This window comes from Amia ocellicauda, chromosome 18 (assembly GCF_036373705.1).
Source record: "Amia ocellicauda isolate fAmiCal2 chromosome 18, fAmiCal2.hap1, whole genome shotgun sequence".
NCBI lineage: Eukaryota > Metazoa > Chordata > Actinopteri > Amiiformes > Amiidae > Amia > Amia ocellicauda.
Genome location: NC_089867.1, coordinates 15,100,961 through 15,122,733, shown reverse-complemented (window position 1 = coordinate 15,122,733; position 21,773 = coordinate 15,100,961). Strand labels below are relative to the sequence as shown.

Here is a 21,773-nt window from a genome sequence, read left to right as displayed (position 1 = left end):
TTCGTAGCTCTATGTCGGGATTTCGGCTCTCGTCCACTTCAAAGAGTTTTTATTACCCACAGGCCCCTTTCTCCAGACATCTCATAGCAGGATTCCAAACCATTTGGCCTATTCTCGGCACCATCCTCACCAAAACTGTCACCCCGACGCAAACCAGCTCCAAGCTGATGAGCTAAGGAAATCTGATAACTTTGGGGGGCAGAGGTCTTCTTTAGATCAGTGATTCAGCTCAGAGCCAAAATGCTCTTATCAAAATACACCCAACATAATGCTACAATGCTGTGTAGTGGGAAGTCATCAATCTCCCACTGCCTTTCAACTCGGGCTGAGCCCAGGGGCTGCAGTCTCACTAAGACCTTAAGAGACCAAAACTGTTCAGCTTCCTTTGACGGGTACATTGACTCAATTTTCTCATCAGCCCCTTTCAAATAAAATAAAAGTGACAGTTTCTTGTGAAATGGAGAAACTAAAACAAAATAAGTGCTGACTACGATAACTCTTCCTGGAACAAAGGAGCCTTACCAGCAATGTGCATGACTTCTTGCTTCTTGCTGACCCACAGCCGTTTACTGGTTTAACTTCACCCCAGTATCGTGGTGGCGGACATGTTTACTGCCCCCACTATAACCATTACTGTTCTCCTGATATAAAAAGAGATAATTTAAAAGATACAATTATTGAAACCACAGCCTCTGTACAAGGATACATCGTCTCACAGTCAGATCTGCATGTTGGTTTAGATGTGGTTTCTCTAATGTGGTTTACACATACTATGAAACATAGTTCATGCAACTCAAGACTCCTCTGAGATATCTGAGTGAAAACCTGAAATGTACAGGCACATGTGAAGCTGCATGAAGCCCATGCCTCTCTTGGGACATTGTGAAGGGTAGGAGCAGAGGGGCTGAATCTTGACTGGACCCTGCAGTTCAGGTCTGTGTTCACATCACCTGGTTAGAGGTCCATGGAAGAAACACAGACCCCGGCACTAATGTAAACTGCAGTTCTGTGACTAGCAGCACAACATGTGACGGAAACAAACCACAGACTTCAGTCTTCACACACTCACACGCCCAGCTCGAACAATAGTGAGATTCTTACAATGTCGAAATAAAAACTGAAGAGCATGCTGAAACAAATAGCTTTTTAATAATACATCTTTTTTAATCGCATATATAAATGTTTGACACAAACAACTACAACATGACAGACACAGTTCAGAGAGACTGCAGCGCTATGCTGGCTGTGGCATGTGAGGGTCCGGGGGATGGGGGGGACAGAGCGTGTGCTGGGGGAGTTTGACACCATCTCACACCCACAGGCTGCAGTCACTCAGCTCAGCACTTTCAAAAGCAGCACCAGTTTCCAGCCATGCAGGCTTCCTCATGTTGAATATATAAATATACACACGCAGACGTCTGCGTCATCAGTTTACTCTGCAGCCCACGAAAAACTGAGATGAGGAGAACCACCGTCTTCTACCTCTGCCTTCCGCCAGACAGGTTGAAGGGTCAGCTAAGGTGGTGGGCTCTGATGAAACACTTGCTGTGTCGGGAGAGCAAGCTGACCCTCCCCCCAGCCACCGCCCCCTCTCCCCCCCAGCTCTGCAGCACGGCCTGCTGGTCCAGCTTGTTGAGGCGCTGAGAGCAGAGACGCAACTCCCCCACGCAGGAGGACAGGCTGTCCACACTTACACCGTCCCAGGGACCGGACACCAGACACCCTGTGAGAGACAAAGCAGGGGGGGAGAGAGACGCTGTGAGATTAGAGCATTTAGCTACTTATTAAATTATTATAAATGTAAGCAATATAAGATAGACAGAGTAGAGACTGGGAAAGTGGGTGTATGACCACATAAAGGACAGACAGTATTCAGATTAATAAAAAGGGGGTCAGAAGGAAAGACAGGAAGAGAGAAACATGCTATTATTATTATTATTATTATTATTATTATTATTATTATTATTATTATTATTATTATTATTTATGAGTGTGGGGGGAGGGAGACAGGGCCCCTCTGCAGTACCGGCCATGTTGAGTGAGCGCAGGGGCCGCTGAGCCTCTCGCAGGGAGCAGAGCAGAGCCTCCAGCCCTGCTGCCGTCACGCCAGGATTCCCAGACAGATCGAGAGACTGCAGAGCGGGACACACCGGCAGACACCTGCACACAGACAGTAGTGTTAGAAACCCACTCTTTATTAACTAGACTAGACTACTGCACTTCTGTCAATATGTAGTGCTGTAGGAAGAGACTAGTTCAGGCTTGTACTCAAGGATTGTGGAGTAGCTTCCCTAAGAGGTGCAGCGGCGCGGTCAGGCACTACACTGCTGCAGTGCTGTGGTGTAGACCCCTCAGGCACAGCATGTGCTGCGCAGGACTCACCTGGCCAGGGCAGCAAGGTCCCCATCCGTCAGTCCATTACCAGCCAGGCTGAGGTGCGTCAGGGAGCAGCCCTCCTGAAAAACACAGGCGGGTTCAAGGGTTCACGTCTCCTGCCTGGACTATAGCATGTCCCGAACGAGGGACAGGAAGACATGCGTGGCTGTGTGTCATTGTGACAGTGAACAAGTGATCCTGGGGGTCAGTGTTACAGCTGTGCAGTATCAGTGTGTACCTGGGACAGGTGTGCCGTCAGGTGCTTGGTGGCGTGGGGGTCTGCAGGGCTCCTGCGTATGGCACACAGGTACAGGTGTATGTGGGAATGCAGCGGCAGTGTCTTCAGAATGAGCTCCAGTCCTGTGGCGCCCAGTGCATTGTGGGACAGACACACAGATCGCAGGTACAACATACAGACTACTGTGCACAGCCTGGTCTCAGCGAGTGTGTGTGGATGCAGTCCAGTGGCCTGGTCAGTGGGTGTGGTCTCACCTGCCAGAGCGCTGGCCAACAGGAGGCGGTGCTGCTGCAAGAAGCGGGTGCGGAGCTGGCAGGCCTGCAGTCTGAGTGTGGCCAGCAGGGGGCAGGATGACAGCAGCATGGACAGCGCCTGAGACACGCCATCTCCCAGCGGGTTCACACTCAGGTCCAACTCCTCCAGGCACTGCAGGGCACAGCACTGTCAATACTGCACTCACTCAATGTACACTGCACACGCGTCTAATAACTGCAGTGTGTGACGCTCTGATTACCTAGGATGTAAGACCTAATATATTGTTTACTGAACATCTCGTATACACTTGTGTAAAGTGGAATTTGTGAAATGTATTATGCCTTGAACTGCACTGTATTATTGCACTTTGTATTGCTCTGGACAAGGGCGTCTGCTAAGAAATAAAGAATAACTACCGGGAACGCAGCCTGGCTCCTCCCATCCAGGGCCGCGGCAGCCTTCCTCAGGCCCTCCCCCGTGATGTGGTTGGAGGAGAGGTCCAGCAGGCGAAGGCTGGGCATGGTCGTTAACGCGGCAACCAGCTCCGCCATCAGGCCGTCCTGGAGACGGTTGCCCGAGAGCCGGAGCTCCTTCAGGTCGGCCTGCAGCTTCAGGCAGCGCAGCAGCGGGCGCAGGGCGGCGGGGGGCAGGCTGAGCCCACAGACACTCAGGGAGGGGCTGCCTGCCTGCACCTCACACAGACGACCCACCAGCCTGTTCTCCCCTGAGTACACAGAGACAGAGACACGGAGGAGATGCACAGCGCACCAGGGAGGACTGTCAGAGAGAGACTGGACATTATAGAACCACTGTACAGAGTCAGAGACAGACACACACACACAGTGAGCACTCACCCACAGCCAGGCTCTGGGAGCCCTTGCTGTAGCGCTCCCTCAGGGGGTGCAGGTCCCGGATTTCACCTCTGCCAGGACCTGCAGGATGGAGAGAGAGAGAGAGCAGGAGAGAGAAAATCAGAGAACGGGAGGGCACAGTCACTATCGCAGACTCAATCAGACAGAGAAACGGGGGCCTGTAGTACAGACTCATTATTCCTGAGCTCTTAACTTCCTAATTGGACTCAGCTGCTAAATTGGACTTTTCTGCCACCACTTTCCTGAGGCCCTGATGATTCAGAGCTCTGTGAACCCGGGTGCATCACAGGTCTCTCCCAGTCCAACGACACCACCACAGACACCGCAGACACAAGCTCTCCAAACCTCTCCTGTCTTTTTCATCTACAGATTCACCCCCCCAGCCTGCTCACCTCCTCGTTGCTGTGCAGCACAGTGAGCAGCAGGTCCTGGACGGCCAGGAGAGCGCCCTCTTTCTGCAGGGAGAGGCGCGGCTGCAGTCCGCAGGCCTGGTAATAGCGCTGAGACGCCTGTTCACACAGCCAGGACACAGTGCAGGTCTCCGCTTCACTGAAACACACACACTGATTACACTACTACACACAATGATTATCACACCCCCACACACACACACAGGTTATTGCTAGGACCAGACAGATACACTCACCTAAAGGATTATTAGGAACACCATACTAATACTGTGTTTGACCCCCTTCGCCTTCAGAACTGCCTTAATTCTACGTGGCATTGATTCAACAAGGTGCTGAAAGCATTCTTTAGAAATGTTGGCCCATATTGATAGGATAGCATCTTGCAGTTGATGGAGATTTGTGGGATGCACATCCAGGGCACGAAGCTCCCGTTCCACCACATCCCAAAGATGCTCTATTGGGTTGAGATCTGGTGACTGTGGGGGCCAGTTTAGTACAGTGAACTCATTGTCATGTTCAAGAAACCAATTTGAAATGATTCGACCTTTTTGACATGGTGCATTATCCTGCTGGAAGTAGCCATCAGAGGATGGGTACATGGTGGTCATAAAGGGATGGACATGGTCAGAAACAATGCTCAGGTAGGCCGTGGCATTTAAACGATGCCCAATTGGCACTAAGGGGCCTAAAGTGTGCCAAGAAAACATCCCCCACACCATTACACCACCACCAGCAGCCTGCACAGTGGTAACAAGGCATGATGGATCCATGTTCTCATTCTGTTTACGCCAAATTCTGACTCTACCATCTGAATGTCTCAACAGAAATCGAGACTCATCAGACCAGGCAACATTTTTCCAGTCTTCAACTGTCCAATTTTGGTGAGCTTGTGCAAATTGTAGCCTCTTTTTCCTATTTGTAGTGGAGATGAGTGGTACCCGGTGGGGTCTTCTGCTGTTGTAGCCCATCCGCCTCAAGGTTGTACGTGTTGTGGCTTCACAAATGCTTTGCTGCATACCTCGGTTGTAACGAGTGGTTATTTCAGTCAAAGTTGCTCTTCTATCAGCTTGAATCAGTCGGCCCATTCTCCTCTGACCTCTAGCATCAACAAGGCATTTTCGCCCAAAGGACTGCCGCATACTGGATGTTTTTCCCTTTTCACACCATTCATTGTAAACCCTAGAAATGGTTGTGCGTGAAAATCCCAGTAACTGAGCAGATTGTGAAATACTCAGACCGGCCCGTCTGGCACCAACAACCATGCCACGCTCAAAATTGCTTAAATCACCTTTCTTTCCCATTCAGACATTCAGTTTGGAGTTCAGGAGATTGTCTTGACCAGGACCACACCCCTAAATGCATTGAAGCAACTGTCATGTGATTGGTTGGTTAGATAATTGCATTAATGAGAAATTGAACAGGTGTTCCTAATAATCCTTTAGGTGAGTGTATATCGAACGCATCTCTTAGACAATGCTGGATAAAACTGAAACTATACATGATATTTATAAAGCTATTTCAAATCCTACATCATGTTTTGGGTGTGATTTGTACAGTTACGGTTAACATTAGTATTAAGTAAATTACACTTTCAAGGGCATTATTTTTAAATACATTTTTAAAACAAATGCAGCTGTGCTGTGCTGCCTGCGCAGTACTGCAGTATTGAGCACTGAGCAGGACTTGAGACCTGAGAGAACCTGAACCTGTAAAATGCAAATTTAAATCAAACCAGCATATTATTAACCATGATGTGTGAAATTGCTCATGTACCTTGTTCTAATGTATAGAACATGCATATTTTTATATTCTTCCATGCTAGAAAATGTCTGTAAATATTGGCAGATATATCAGTAATCGGGAAATGTAGCTTCCCAATTATCGGTATTGGACCCAAAAAATCTGTATTGGTCGGGCTCTAATTACACATTGATTAATACAGGGCTGCACACAAAGGGCTGTAGAGAGGATCCACTCACCTGTGGGGAACTGGAATGAGGAAGACATTGTCCTGAACTCTGACCCTCACTCTGATTGGTGCAGGCAGAGAGGTGCCCAAGGGCTTCGACTGGGCTGGAGGCTAAAACAGAGAGAGACGGGGAGGGAACGTCAGCACAGGAGCAGGAGAAATCAGGCAGAGGTATAATTCAGGGAGCGGCGCCCGCTCTTTACCTGCCCTGCCACTGTGTATGTATTTGTTGCACTCTGTGTCTGCGGGTACGTGGGCTGGGCAGGCGTGTCATCGGTGGGGCTGTGAGGGCAGCCACTTTTATTTTGAAGTGAGGGCCTGTACTTATATCCACTTCTAGGGGTAGACTCTGGAGCTGCCAAGGAGCTCTCCTGCCCCCTTGTGTCTGCAGAGGGAATGTCAGGCTCTCTCCTCCCTTCCTGCCCAGATCCCACTCTTCGCCTCTTCCTGGGCTGAGCCCCTCCCAGATCGTCCTCCAGCCAATCATCTTCCACGGACTCCTCCACTAGAGCTGACCTGCTATTGGCCGATGGTGTAGGGGCAGGGGGGGTGCGCTCCTGCTCTGATAGGCTCTGGGAGAGGAGGCGGGACTTGGCGCTACCCAAGCTCTGGATGGTTTGATGGTACTCCTCTTTCCTGCTGACCGGGGGCGAAGCACTCTCTCTCTCTGCAGTTCGGGGGGCCTCCTCACTCGGGGAAAGGGGTGCGGGGGGCTGCAGGCGAGGCCAGGGGGGGCACAAGGGGCTGATGGAGTAGACCGAGTCACCGTCGCTCTCAGAGGGACTGCTCTCCTGTTGGGGAAGACAAGAGGACAGGGAGACAGTAAAGTAATTTAATTGTGTGCTCAGTAAAGCCACCCCAGTAAAGGGGACTCCAGAGCTGGGCAGGCAGGATGCACCAGTGGTTCCAAGTTCTCTGCATCGAACAGCTGGTTGTCCTGCAGGGCACTAAGAGGCTGCACTACTGTCTAGGGCACAGACACCGGCACTGCGGGAGGACAGGGTCTCATCAGGGCATACAAGCAAATGCTTTTCTGCAGAAACCTTTTTTTGGGGGGGGGGATCAATACACAATGCTGTTCTCCTCAGCAGTCTCTCCATCTCAACACGCTCCTGCCGTGTCTCCTGGTCCAGGTGTTTACTGTAGGTCTTGAGCTTGGTCTTGTCCCACCTGCACAGAGTAGTCTGTGGTTATTTTGTGTATTTTTAATGGGAATTGGGAATGTCTGTCTCCTGCCAGGCTAATGCAGATTTTACACTGTAATGGTATTACAGCACAATTACAGCAAAGTATAGAAAAACTTGGAAGGATTAAGAAACAGTGCCTCCTATTGGAAAGTTGTTATGATTGCATGATCAGCAGTACATTGGAGTGTCCTGGGGTGTGTTGTCCCTGCAGGGGGCAGTAGAGTAGCACACTCAGAGAGGATGGCAGGGACACACAGGCACACGACTCTACATACATAGTCACACACAGACGCAAACTCCTGCATACAGACACAAACAATGACACCCACGTGCTGACAAGAGCAGACATGCAGAACCTGCTCCTCAACAGCCAAACCCTGCAAGATAAAGAAGGCCTTCCTGTTCAGCCATGTCTTCAGAGCTCAAACCCAGATCAAAGAGCAGCAAGAGCACTGGAAACCTCACTCTGTGCTGATGTTACTACGTGAAGAACCACAGGCTTCCAATTCAGACCGGACTAGATTATGACTAAATCTGTTTATCAATAACCTGGTCACGATGCCGAGCAGTGCTGTGCTGTCAGCACTGGACAGCCGTTGTGTTGTGTGGCAGACTCGTCATGGGGTTGTGTGCCTTGGAGTTGCGAAGACTGGCACAAGCACCCCTCTCAACCAGCAGCCTGGCCACGGGGAAGTGTCCGCAGCTCAGGGTGTCATGCAGCGGAGTGATACCCTTGCACAATGGCCCCCCAGGGTTGTTCACATTCGCCCCCTGGTCCAACAATCTCTGAGGGACGGGGAGAGAGACAGCCTTGGTCAAAATGGTCTGCATGCATTGTTTTTAAGTAGATTATATTCATCAATGTGCTGACCTGAGGGGTGTACTACGAAGCAAGATAACTTCACGGTAACTTCAGGAGTAACTGTGTGAGGTCGGGTGTAACTTCCCCGCACTACGAAAGGTGGATAAGTTTTTCCCGAGGTATGCTGTCATGGCAATATACACAGCATCTTTACACTGCTCCGAGCAGATATCTGCGTGCTTAACCCAATGTTACCCTATATAAGCACCGCCTCTCTGCCCACAATCTTGTCGAGACCCAATCGACATCGGCGCACAGATTGTGAGAGGCTCACTCCGCAGGGTGAGGGTGTTTAGAGACCGTGCAACTCCTCTAGCTCACCCCGATGATGCTCTCTATGAAAGATATCGATTCTCATCTGAGGGAGTTCAGTGTCTTTGCTGGCTTCGAGGGCCAGACGTCTCAATGCCACTCGTCGGAGTGATGCCCTCACTGTTGAACAGACAGTGTGTTTTGCTTTGCTGTATTTTGACACATTAGGTGGTGATCAAGCCACGACCAAGAGTGGATTCCCGAAATATGCGTGAATCATGCCCTCCTCCAGTTTTAACTATCTCTGCCTTTTTTCTGTTTGCTGTGAACACATGAATAGGCTATTATAAGTGTAGGCTACACACCACATCTGTACTGTGTATTAATGATGAGTAGTATTAATACACACCACTTACAGATAGATAGAATATTTTTATAATTCATCCAGACTTGTCGCAGGTGCTCTTTCCACTGGGGCTGCAGCTGAAATGATTGTTAGAATGAAGTTATTCTGAACACAATAGCATTAAATTCACACAGGCAGCCCTACAGCCTATGTGCTTTAGGGAGTAGATCTTAATTCATTAACAGTGAGTAACGGGTCAGTTTCAGAGATGTAGCCCATGTGTAGGCTATAATTGAATTATCCTAATTGTTGTCACATATTTAGATAGACTATTTGACGTGTCCTTACATCGAGTCATATTACGAATAAAAGAAGAATCCATAAGACAAAATAGAGAACATATGACAAGAATACTGTTATTACCTGGCTCTGTTGGCCACCACAGTGTTAGATTTAGCCACTAACCTTTCTTTAAACCCCTCATATCCTGACATTATCAGCGTGCATTATCCCAGGGACAATACAGCGCACAGCCACTGGGCACAAACTCAGCCTGCGCTGCCAGACATGCCCCTTTCACATGAACGTGCACAAACTCCAATTAGGTTAACACCGAGTCAACTGACCGACATCTTAACCACTGTCATAGTACCGTTTAACACCAGTTTAGGCAAACAGAGTTTGTCAACCCTGACTTTCTTTGAAGACCCCGAGTTAAATCTAAGTAGGTTAAACTCCCTTCGTAGTACATCCCTCTGTTCTGTCCACAATGGAAGGTCTTTGTAAATGTTTTGGCAAGACTTGCAGAACAAAACAGTTATTCTTAATCTTGAGAGAGAAGGAGAAATAAAGACACTCAAAAACGGGAGACACAGGCAGACTCACCCAGGTGGCCGTGGTTACAGGCTTCAAGAAGAGGGGTCCAGCCGCAGAAATCCCTGGGGTTCACCGGGTGACCCTGAAACACAGAACAGAACAGCACAGTCTCGCTGCATCATTCTTAGTCTGCCCATGTCTCTGTTTCTCCTCCGTCTGCATTGGGCTGCCCTGCTCAGCGAGTCTCAGGACGTCTGGCAGTCTGGCAGCTCTTACCTGCCCCTTCAGGTTGCCCTCGATGCAGGCTCGGTGCAGCGGCGTCTCGCCCTTCTCGTTCCGCCAGTTCCACTGCAGACAGAAGAACCAGTCAGCACAACAAACGCACGCTGGGAATACACAGCTGCACCCCGGCCAAGCCCAGGCCTGCACTCAACCGGCAGACCTTCCTCCTGGCTGGTATCATCTTGTCGTACTCCTCCAGATCGTCCTCCTCTGAGCAGCAGACAGGGAGGCATGGAGAGAGCGTATCAGAGGAAAGAGGAGATGCAGGTTATTGAGGGATAATGTTACGATCATACTTGCAAACATTAATTTGAAGCCGAAGGAGAGGGAGAGAGAGAGAGCGAGAGAGAGAGAGAGAGCGAGAGAGAGAGAGAGAGAGAGCGAGAGAGAGAGAGAGAGAGAGAGAGAGAGACCTCTGACACATCTGACTGTCTGATATGGGACCTGTGTGAAACACAGTGCCTTGTCAGATCCTGAGATGCTGTGGTGCTTGGGTTTGCACTGCGTTGTTTCAAAGGGCGTTTGCTGAAGCTGTACTATCCAATGACTGACACAGCTTACTACAGTGCAGCAGGGCTGTGTTAGAGCCAGTCTACTGCTTCCCTCCACTCCACTCACCTGAGTCAGAGAGATGAATGTCACTGTCATCTAGGAGCTCGCTGTTCTCCTCCTCTTCCTCCTCCTCCTCTTCTGCCTCGCTCGTTCCATTACCCCCGTCCGCACCACTCAGCTCTGCCTGCGACGCCGCCGTGAGCTCAGACTGCACCGAGCCCCCCGGCTGCTGCACTGAAAGCCACTGCCTCAACACCCGACACAGGGGTGGAGAGAGGCTGAGGAAAGGAGAGGTCTAATCACATACAGGACATATGCATGTGCATGTGTATACCTGACGGGGAGACGGGGAGACGGACCTGTAGCTTGAGCCGCTGTGCTCTCTGTGCACACTCCAGGGCTGTGCGGTAGCAGGGCTCCAGCTGCTCCAGGCCCTGTCCACTGTCCTCCAGGGACGCTGTGATATTCAGCCAGGTTTCAAACTCCTGCAAGACACACTCACTGTTAGGGACTGATGACGACACCCTCAGACACCCCCCCCAGACACACACACCCTAGACACACCTCTTTGGGGTTGCCCTCTCTCAGACTCAGCTCCTGTCTGTAGTGCTGGACAGCCTTGTCATGCTGCCGGAGGTCAGTGTAGGTCGCAGCCAGAGACACGTGGATCACAGCCAGCTCCCGAGACGGCCTCCCCAGGGCCAAAGCGCTGAGGACAGCTGAGACAGAGGGACAGAGGGACATTAAACACTTCCAATCCCTTCGATTCACTGTAGGAAAAGATTTTCCACTTAAATAATAGACTTTGTAAGTTTTACGATGTGCAAGGTCCATTTCAGCACGGGTGTCACTTGTTTCCTTCTATTGCTAAATTTGGGAGTGACCTCTAGTGATTTAAAAAAGTCACATTTGGCTGACCTGGGAATTAAACTGCTCCTGAGACAGACAGACAGACAGCTCTAATCGACTCCAATGTACTGCTGATTCTGCAATCACACCAACTTTCCAATAGGTGGCACTGTTTCTTAATCCTTCCAAGTTTTTCTATACTTTGCTGTAATTGTGCTGTAATACCATTACAGCGTACAATCTGCATTAGCCTGGCAGGAGACAGACATTCCCGATTCCCTTTGACAATACACAAAATAACCACAGACTATTCTGTGCAGGTGGGACAAGACCAAGAGAAATACGCGTCCAGGGCCTTGCTGTAGCAGCCCAGCTTGCAGCACAGGTCCCCCAGCTGCTCAGCCAGCCCCCCCGCATCCTGTGGCCGGCCCTCGGGCAGCTCGGCCAGGGCCTCCTCCAGGGCACAGCCGCGGATCGCTACAGAGAAACAGTCACCGCATCACCGCCACCATCACTGTGTACTGGACTCTATATTTCACCCCACAGTTTACTAAATACAATGCTCTCTAAACAACCTGTCACCTGTAGGCCATTCCTGTCATAATCTGTATCTGTAATGAAATCTTACCATTATTGTAAAATGATAAGTCCAGATATGGCAATTGATGAGCAGTGCATTTGAATAATATTAACAGCGCTTTCACATGACGCCACACTGCTCTGGCCATCATTCCACAATGACCCGGCGGTGTCTACATGTGCGTGCACGGCTCACCCTGCTTCAAGCTCCTCTTCACGGCCTCCCTGTCTGCCGCCTGCTGGGAGCCCAGTTTGTACGCCTTCTTCAGAGAGCGCCGCGCTGCCACAAAGTCACCCAGACACAGCAGCACCTGGACATACAGACACAGTCAACCCCTACACACACGCGCTCCACACACACACGCGCTCCACACACACACGCGCTCCACACACACACGCGCTCCACACACACGCGCTACTTTTATTGTTTAACTCAGTTTCACTTTTTAGTTAATAGCTATTTTGTTGAACACAGCTTCCTTTCTGCATTGAAGCTGCTTGGATAAAAGCATCACCTGCACAGACAATACATAATATCACTCATGACATGTCGTTGCAGCGCTGGGGGTCCTTGCGGGCATCGCACATGAAGCCCAGGTTCAGGTAGAGCCGAGCCCGCATCTCACTGAGCTCCCTCGCGGACACTGCACCTGGGGGCAGACAGACATTCACAACACTGCCCTATACACGGACACGGGGTGTGTGAGTGTGAGAGTGAGTGTGTAACCAGGGAACGTGGCAGAAGTGCTTCTCACCCTCCAGCTGCTCATCCACGATGGCCAGGCTGTCCTTGAAGGCTTCCTCCGCTTGGAGCAGGCTCTCCTGTGATTGGTCCGACTCATAGCGGAAAAGGAATGTGCGGCCAATGGTGGCCAAGGCCCTCTGCTCCTCCGCCGCGTCGTTGACTGAGCGAGCCAGAGCCAGGTGACAGCGCTGGTGCTGAGGGAGGGGGGAAAGGACGTAGCAGGATCGTGATTCAGGGCATACAAGAGTGACAGACTGACTCACTCAATAACCGACACTGCTCTACTGTCTACACTCTATTCTCAGTGTTGTGATGTCAGAGCTGCAGCGCCAGCTCCTGACGGTGCTCCTCGATGGCTGCCTGGAAATCGCCTGGGGAGAGAGTGACATCACCAACAATCTCATTGACATCACTGTCACTCACACGCAGAGGTGAATGTACGTCCGTCTGACTGGCATTCGTGTATTGCCACAGTCACACTGGCAGTCTTCTCATGTGTATTGCTGCCCTCACACACACAAACACACACACACACACACTCTCTCTCACTCACCATTCCTGGCCAGCACCTCGCCCAGCTGATTGCACAGGTTGGCCTCCTCTCTCAGGTTGTTGCAGCTCTGTGCTTTAGTCTTGGCTTTCTGTAGCTCTGAAGAGACAGTAAGTTGAATGCTGAGGCATTGTGTAAGAAGGGACGACAACAATGATGGTTCTGTCTGAGAAAGCTGAGGTCTTCTGATGTTGACAAAACTATTATGATTATGTTTCAAAGGGCCTTTATTGAGTCTGTAGTGTGATTTGTTGGTTTGTGAATCTTGGAGTGAGGCATAAAAATGCACTGTGTCGAATTGTCAGTGCGACAATCTGGCATACTTGCCTGAACTGTTTAATAGACATGCTCTAGGGAAAGATCAGGTCATTTGTTCTGACGGTGAACATCTCCTACATTTAAAGTTTATTACCTTCCCCTCTGGTATCCGATTCAGGATGCCAAAGATCAAGACCAATAGGTATAAGTATTCATACATTACCTCAGCCATCAATTTGTTAAATGGACTCCATTATGGATAGCATCAGTACTTTTTATTATTATGCACTTTTTACAAACTTGAGGATGCTTTGTTTGCTTTTTGTTTGCTTAATGTTTTTGCTGTTGTTGAAATTACATTGTGTGCAATTTGTTTGTTGTGTTGTTGTTTTTTTTATCATGCTGCAAATCATTCGCCCTTTGGGATTTAGTAGATAAACAAATATTGAAATACAAACATGGGATGGTTTATGGACAATGCACAGCTGAGCAGATCAGCTGATACACCCTGCACTGAAACCTAGCAGCTGCGACACATTTTCCAAGCGGACTCAGAGCTACAGACACACTGCAGTCCGCACACAACCTCTCCCAGATGCTCCTGGTTCACGGCCCGTTCACATCGAGTCTGTTGCATTCGCAGGACAGAAGAAAGTATAAATCGCGCTATAATAACATGTATGACAAGACATGTGGATCTGCTGGAGCAGGGATGCACACCCCTGTCCTGCCCCAGCCTCTGATGAGGTCATAACTAATTCGAGACCGACCATCAGCCTTTGTGAGGTGCAGGCGGGCAGCCCCTCCCTGAGTGTCTGTGGGCTCAGCCTGCCCCCCGCCGCCCTGTGCCCGCTGCTGCGCTGCCTGAAGCTGCAGGCCGACCTGAAGGAGCTCCGGCTCTCGGGCAACCGTCTCCACGACGGCCTGATGGCGGAGCTGGTTGCCACGTTAACGACCATGCCCAGCCTTCGCCTGCTGGACCTCTCCTCCAACCACATCACGGGGAAGGGCCTGAGGAAGGCTGCCGCGGCCCTGGATGGGAGGAGCCAGGCTGCGTTCCCGGTAGTTATTCTTTATTTCTTAGCAGATGCCCTTGTCCAGAGCAATACAAAGTGCAATCATACAGTGCAGTTCAAGGCATAATACATTTAAAAAAATCCACTTTACACAAGTGTATACGAGATGTTCAGTAAACAATATATTAGGTCTTACATCCTAGGTAATCAGAGCGTCACACACTGCAGTTATTAGATGCGTGTGCAGTGTACATTGAGTGAGTGCAGTATTGACAGTGCTGTGCCCTGCAGTGCCTGGAGGAGCTGGACCTGAGTGTGAACCCGCTGCGTGTCTCAGGCGCTGTCCTTGCTGCTGTCATCCTGCCCCCTGCTGGCCACACTCAGACTGCAGGCCTGCCAGCTCCGCACCCGCTTCTTGCAGCAGCACCGCCTCCTGTTGGCCAGCGCTCTGGCAGGTGACACCACTCCCACTCTCAGTCTGTTTCCACACCCACTGACCAGGCCACTGGACTGCATCCACACACACTCGCTGAGACCAGGCTGTGCACAGTAGTCTGTATGTTGTACCTGCGATCTGTGTGTCTGTCCCACAATGCACTGGGCTCCACGGGGTTGGAGCTCGTAATGAAAACGCTGCCGCTGCATTCCCACATTCACCTGTACCTGTGTGCCATACGCAGGAGCCCTGCAGACCCCCCCCACCACCGAGCACCTGACGGCACACCTGTCCCAGGTACACACTGATACTGCACTGCTTTGTCTCTCACAGGGTGTCTGGTGTCCGGTCCCTGGGACGGTGTAAGTGTGGACAGCCTGTCCTCCTGCGTGGGGGTGTTGCGTCTCTGCTCTCAGCGCCTCAACAAGCTGGACCAGCAGGCCGTACTGTAGAGCTGGGGGGGAGAGGGGGCTGTGGCTGGGGGGAGGGTCAGCTTGTCAGCAAGTGTTTCATCAGAGCCCACCACCTTAGCTGACCCTTCAACCTGTCTGGCGGAAGGCAGAGGTAGAAGACGGTGGTTCTCCTCATCTCAGTTTTTCGTGGGCTGCAGCGTAAACCGATGACGCAGACGTCTGCGTGTGTATATTTATATATTCAACTTGAGGAAGCCTGCATGGCTGGAATCTGGTGCTGCTTTTGAAAGTGCTGAGCTGAGTGACTGCAGCCTGTGGGTGTGAGATGGTGTCAAACTCCCCCAGCACACGCTCTGTCCCCCCCATCCCCCGGACCCTCACATGCCACAGCCAGCATAGCGCTGCAGTCTCTCTGAACTGTGTCTGTCATGTTGTAGTTGTTTGTGTCAAAGCACATTAGAGAAAACACATCTAAACCAACACGTGTTATTTTCAGATCTGGCTGTGAGAGGATGCATCCTCTCGTACAGAGGCTGTGGTTTCAATAATTGTATCTTATAAATGATCTATTTTTATATCAGGAGAACAGTAATGGTTATAGCGGGGGCAGTAAACATGTCCCCCACCACGATACTGGGGTGAGGTTAAACCAGTAAACGGCTGTGGGTCAGCAAGAAACACGAGAAGTCATGCACATTGCTGGTAAGGCTCCTTTGTTCCAGGAAGAGTTATCATAGTCAGCACTTATTTTGTTTTAGTTTCTCCATTTCACAAGAAACTGACACTTTTATTTTATTTGAAAGGGCTGATGAGAAAATTGAGTCAATATACCCATTAATGGAAGCTGAACAGTTTTAGGGCCGGTTTAAATCAAAATTTGACCCACCCGCTAATAACAATCTACAAACCTGCAAACTACAAACATCATAGCGGTTACATTTCTGATTACAAGAAAGTGGCATCTTACTAAAAACAAAGCCACAACTGAGTACAGTTCTGTAGTATTAGCGTCTGGGTCAAAGCTTTGATTAAGTCCTGGCCTTGGTATCTTAGTGATACTGCAGCCCCTGGGCTCAGCCCGAGTTAAAAGGCAATGGGAGAGTGATGACTTCCCACTACACAGCATTTTCATGGCCATGGATGAGACCACTAAAATTAAGCACATTTTGACTGGGGCAATACATGTTTAAGATTCACTCAAACAAACTACGTATTGTCATTTGGTCTCCACACAAGGTGTTCTCTAATCGAATCTCCTGCACACTTACTGGGGCCCCCAGTCCCCCCGTGTTTCTGTCACTTAGCTAAGCAGCCCGATATTAATTAAATCATTTTCATTGTAACAGACAGATGGGTGACTTAGTCTCTTCCTCCATCTCCTTAGGAAAAAACAATACTACATCTTTAAGTTGAAACATTCTCAAAGATGTAAACTGCATCTCAAGCAATCTCCTGTCAGTTGTCACCAGTACTGTGTGTAGTGCGAATTAATATTTATTGCATTCTGATAATATTCATCTCACCCTCAAACTATTCAGCTTATTTGTCGACAACTGTGGTCCTACCATGGAAATTGTTACTATTCTTCAGTAAAAAAAAAAAAAAAAAGGTCACAGAGGAGGGAGGCACTAAGATGTGCTTAATAGGCATCTTGAGCCTCTTGTGGCTGATTGAGATGGCCTGGGTGTTAATATCTCACTGCTAGTGTGGGTTTCTCATCAAAGATTAAGTGTGAATGTGTAGTTTAAATGCTTGCTTCATAATTAAAGGCCTGTGCACGTAACAGTGAGCATTGAATGGTTTAAGTATTGAACCTAAAAGCTTTTCCCTTCATCTAGTGTATCTGCCTCAGTAAAGTACTTTGTAGTATGTCATGGAACTCAACATACACTCAGGAGAAACCAAGGGGAAGCTGGTCTCAAGCCCAATATAATAATACTGTGTCCTGTGTCACTCCCTGGCACCTCTCTTCTCACCAGGCATCTGCGCTCTCTCTGCATTAACCAATTTATGAGCTGCATGTGTAGCTTTGTGTGTCGGGTAGAGTCGGGTAGATAATATTCAATTGTGGGCCGATACCTGGCAGATGAAATTCAATGTGGATGAGTGCAAGGTAATACATGCAGGTAACAAAAATGTCTACTATAATTACACTATGAGACGAAAAGAACTAGAAGAAATAACACAAGAATACCTAGGAGTCTATGTGAACTCCTCACTTTCTCCATCCAAATGATGTGAAAAGGGAGGGAACTGAGGGAACTGAACCTTTTCACCCTGGAACAGAGGAGACAATGTGGGGACTTGATTAAAGTCTTCAAAATCATGAAAGGCATTGACCGCATCAAACCAGAGGAGCTTTTCCAGATCAGCAGGGACACATGCACCCGGGGACACAAATGGAAATTGGGCTACAAGGCATTCAAGACCGAAAACAGGAGACACTTCTTCACACAGAGAGGCGTCACAATCTGAACAAACTCCCCAGCGATGTGGTTGAAGCTGAAAATATGGGAACATTTTAAAATAGACTGGATAGGATCCTTGGATCACTTAGTTATTAATGGACACCAAACGAGCACGATGGGTCAAATCGCCTCCTCTCGTTTGTAAACTTTCTTATGCTCTAGAAATCTGCTTTTCTTATTTTAATAAATGTTGGGTTTATCTTCGGAGAGCAAGCTGGAAAATGTATTGCAGCAGTGTGTAAGAGTCGTGAGGTCACATGGAGCGGTCGGACTAATGTAAATGTTATATTTCCATCTAATGTTCTCATGTAGCAGCTGTAATGAATACTGTGCTGTATTGGTCCCCACCCCCCCCTTCCTGCAATGCTAACCTGAGAGTGGGTGTTCTGGTGTATGAGGTTAGGAGACCCATGCAGTTTGAGCTGACCTCAAGCCATACGCCATGTGGTCAGAGCCTCGGATCTCACCCAGACTCATCAGCGCTGTGTGTGTGTGCATCGCATGGACATAGAGATGTCCACATAAAGCAGGCTGTATAGTTCAGTCCTACAGAGGTCATGTAGAGTTTCCCTGTATTGTGAGTGACGGTCTGCCCCAGCACTGGGCCAAGTATTCAATAGACCCCCAGTATGGCTCTGCACAGTCTGGCGTGGCAGTGCTCACTACAGGCATTGGCAATTGAATCCCCTCAGTGTTGCAGTGTTTTCCAGTGACAGGCAAGCCCTTAAAGTGGCTCAAGCAGGGAAACGCAGCTCTCCTGGTTTCGATTTCTCTGGTGAAATCACAGATACTCAACATAAATGTAACCCCAACTCCCTGTACCCCAAAATAATCAGTGAACAGTGATGATCCTGAGGCTATTGAGGATTTGGAAATAATGGTCTGTTTAATGTTAATTAGGGCAGGAATGGAGGGGACAGAAAAGCTTTCAGAATCAAAACAGTAGAGTAGGAATGAGGGTGACATTAATTCTATAATAGCTCCATTCACAGCTGTACCAAATGTGTTGACTTATTAACCCTCATTTAAACCTATTTTACATACATGGATTACCTCGGGTAAATTTAACCCCACAAAGAAATTATTGGAATAAGCAACAATTACAGCCAAATATAGCACTGTAGCCTCATCTTCCTGTTCTTAGCTGACAGGAACAGGGTGTGATCTTCTGCTGCTGCAGCCCATTGGCTTCAAGGTTCGATGCGTTGTGCATTCAGAGGAAGACCTTCTACACACCACTGTTGTAAAGTGTGGCTATTTGAGTATTTGCAGCCTTTCTGTCAGCTTGAACTAGTCTGGCCATTGTCCTCTGACCTCTCTCATTAACAAGGTGTTCTTGCCAACAGAACTGCAGCTCACTGGATGTGTTTTGTTTATCGCACCATTCTCTATAAACTCTAGAGACTGTAGTGTGTGAAAATCCCAGGAGGTCAGCTGTTCCTGAGATGCTGGAACCACCATTTCTGGCACCAACAACCATCCCACAGCCATAGTGGTTTAGATCACACATCTTCCCCCACATTCTAATGATTGGTCGAACAACAACTAGGCCTATTGCATGCTTAATATATTGATTTGCAGCCACATGATTCGCTGAAAGGCTATTTGCATTAGTGGACACTGAGTGTAGATGTGTTAATTTGCATTTATAATGAATGGCATTTACAGGAACTAGGAACACAACCTAACAGGCCTTATCTGAACAGCTCTCATCTGTTAGTATGAACATCATTATCGTGTCTTTAAACAACAATGAAAATATCAACTTGTGTGCTGATTGTGCTCTAACTGCATGTCAGTGATATGCAAGACACAAGACTTTAATCTTATATTGTAGAATGGAACCTAAACATTTAATATAACACCCATAAACATTTTTAATGTGAAAATACAGTGAGGGAAAATAGTATTTTATCCCCTGATGATTTTGTAAGTTTGGCCACTGACAAAGAAATGATCAGTCTATAATTTTAATGGTAGGTGTATTTTAACAGAGAGAGACAGAATTACAACAAAATAATCCAGAAAAACGCATTTCAAAAAAGTTATAAATTGATTTGCATGTTAATGAGGGAAATAAGTATTTGACCCCTTCAACTTAGTACTTGGTGGCAAAACCCTTGTTGGCAATCACAGAGGTCAGACGTTTCTTGTAGTTGGCCACCAGGTTTGCACACATCTCAGGAGGGATTTTGTCCCACTCCTCTTTGCAGATCCTCTCCAAGTCATTAAGGTTTCGAGGCTGACGTTTGGCAACTCGAACCTTCAGCTCCCTCCACAGATTTTCTATGGGATTGAGGTCTGGAGACTGGCTAGGCCACTCCAGGACCTTAATGTGCTTCTTCTTGAGCCACTCCTTTGTTGCCTTGGCTGTGTGTTTTGGGTCATTGTCATGCTGGAATACCCATCCACGACCCATTTTCAATGTCCTGGCTGAGGGAAGGAGGTTCTCACCCAAGATTTGACGGTACATGGCCCCGTCCATCGTCCCTTTGATGCGGTGCAGTTGTCCTGTCCCCTTAGCAGAAAAACACCCACAAAGCATAATGTTTCCACCTCCGTGTTTGACGGTGGGGATGGTGTTCTTGGGGTCATAGACAGCATTCCTCCTCCTCCAAACTGATTAATTGATGCCAAAGAGATCTGACACTTTCTCCCAGTTCTCCTCTGAATCATTCAGATGTTCATTGGCAAACTTCAGACGGGCCTGTACATGTGCTTTCTTGAGCAGGGGGACCTTGCGGGCGCTGTAGGATTTCTGGCCTTCACGGCGTAGTGTGTTACCAATTGTTTTCTTGGTGACTATGGTCCCAGCTGCCTTGAGATCATTAACAAGATCCTCCCGTGTAGTTCTGGGCTGATTCCTCACCGTTCTCATGATCATTGAAACTCCACGAGGTGAGATCTTGCATGGAGCCTCAGACCGAGGGAGACTGACAGTTATTTTGTGATTCTTCCATTCGCGAATAATCGCACCAACTGTTGCCACCTTCTCACCAAGCTGCTTGGCGATGGTCTTGTAGCCCATTCCAGCCTTGTGTAGGTCTACAGTCTTGTCCCTGACATCCTTGGACAGCTCTTTGGTCTTGGCCATGGTGGAGATTTTGGAATCTGATTGATTGCTTCTGTGGACAGGTGTCTTTTATACAGGTAACAAGCTGAGATTAGGAGCAGTCCTTTTAAGAGAGTTCTCCTAATCTCAGCTCATTACCTGTATAAAAGACACCTGGGTGCCAGAAATCTTGCTGATTGATCAAATACTTATTTCACTCATTAACATGCAAATCAATTTATAACTTTTTTGAAATGCGTTTTACTGGATTTTTTTGTTGTTATTCTGTCTCTCACTGTTAAAATACACCTACCATTAAAATTATAGACTGATCATTTCTTTGTCAGTGGGCAAACGTACAAAATCAGCAGGGGATCAAATACTTTTTTTCCTCACTGTATGTATGGTATTGCTGACTTTGACCATGATCTTGCCTTAGTAAGAGCAGTTTTTAGGGACGCTGACAGCTCTCATGTGCTCCAAAGTCACTGACAGACTCCCCTACCCACCGCTGATGATTTGTGACACTTCAAATGATTATCCCAGAGAAACAGCAACTCGGTACATAGTTCCATCTATTAAAAGTGCATAGGCAGAATTGATGATTTTGACTGGGCTCAAATGACCCCGATACATTGGTTTCTTACCAATCAGAAACAAAGAACAGTTATATGAAGTTATTAGGAACAAATTGATTGACGAAGTCATTAAAAATTAGAATGATAAAATAAAGCACCAATGAGATATGACGAGAAATATACCTCTGGGGTCAAAATGACCCCGATCAGTACTATGAGGGTTAAACAGACACATTCGAAACTGCAATTGGTCTGTTTGTAATATGATTTTTTGTATTATTTATTCTGATAATAAATAATCTTTTAAAATGCAAATACAGTTAATACTTGTATTTGTCTTCTAAACAATGTAGTCCAACCTCAGAGACCCTTTACATGAAACAAGTTTAATGACCACACAGACACATTGGGA

The 21,773-nt window shown here is 48.3% G+C and overlaps 1 pseudogene; it reads right to left on the bottom strand.

Annotated features, from left to right (window-relative positions):
- Nucleotides 1-1,131: 1,131 nt before the first annotated feature.
- Nucleotides 1,132-12,687, bottom strand: LOC136714106 (tonsoku-like protein; annotated as a pseudogene).
- Between the last annotated feature and the right edge of the window lie 9,086 nt (nt 12,688-21,773).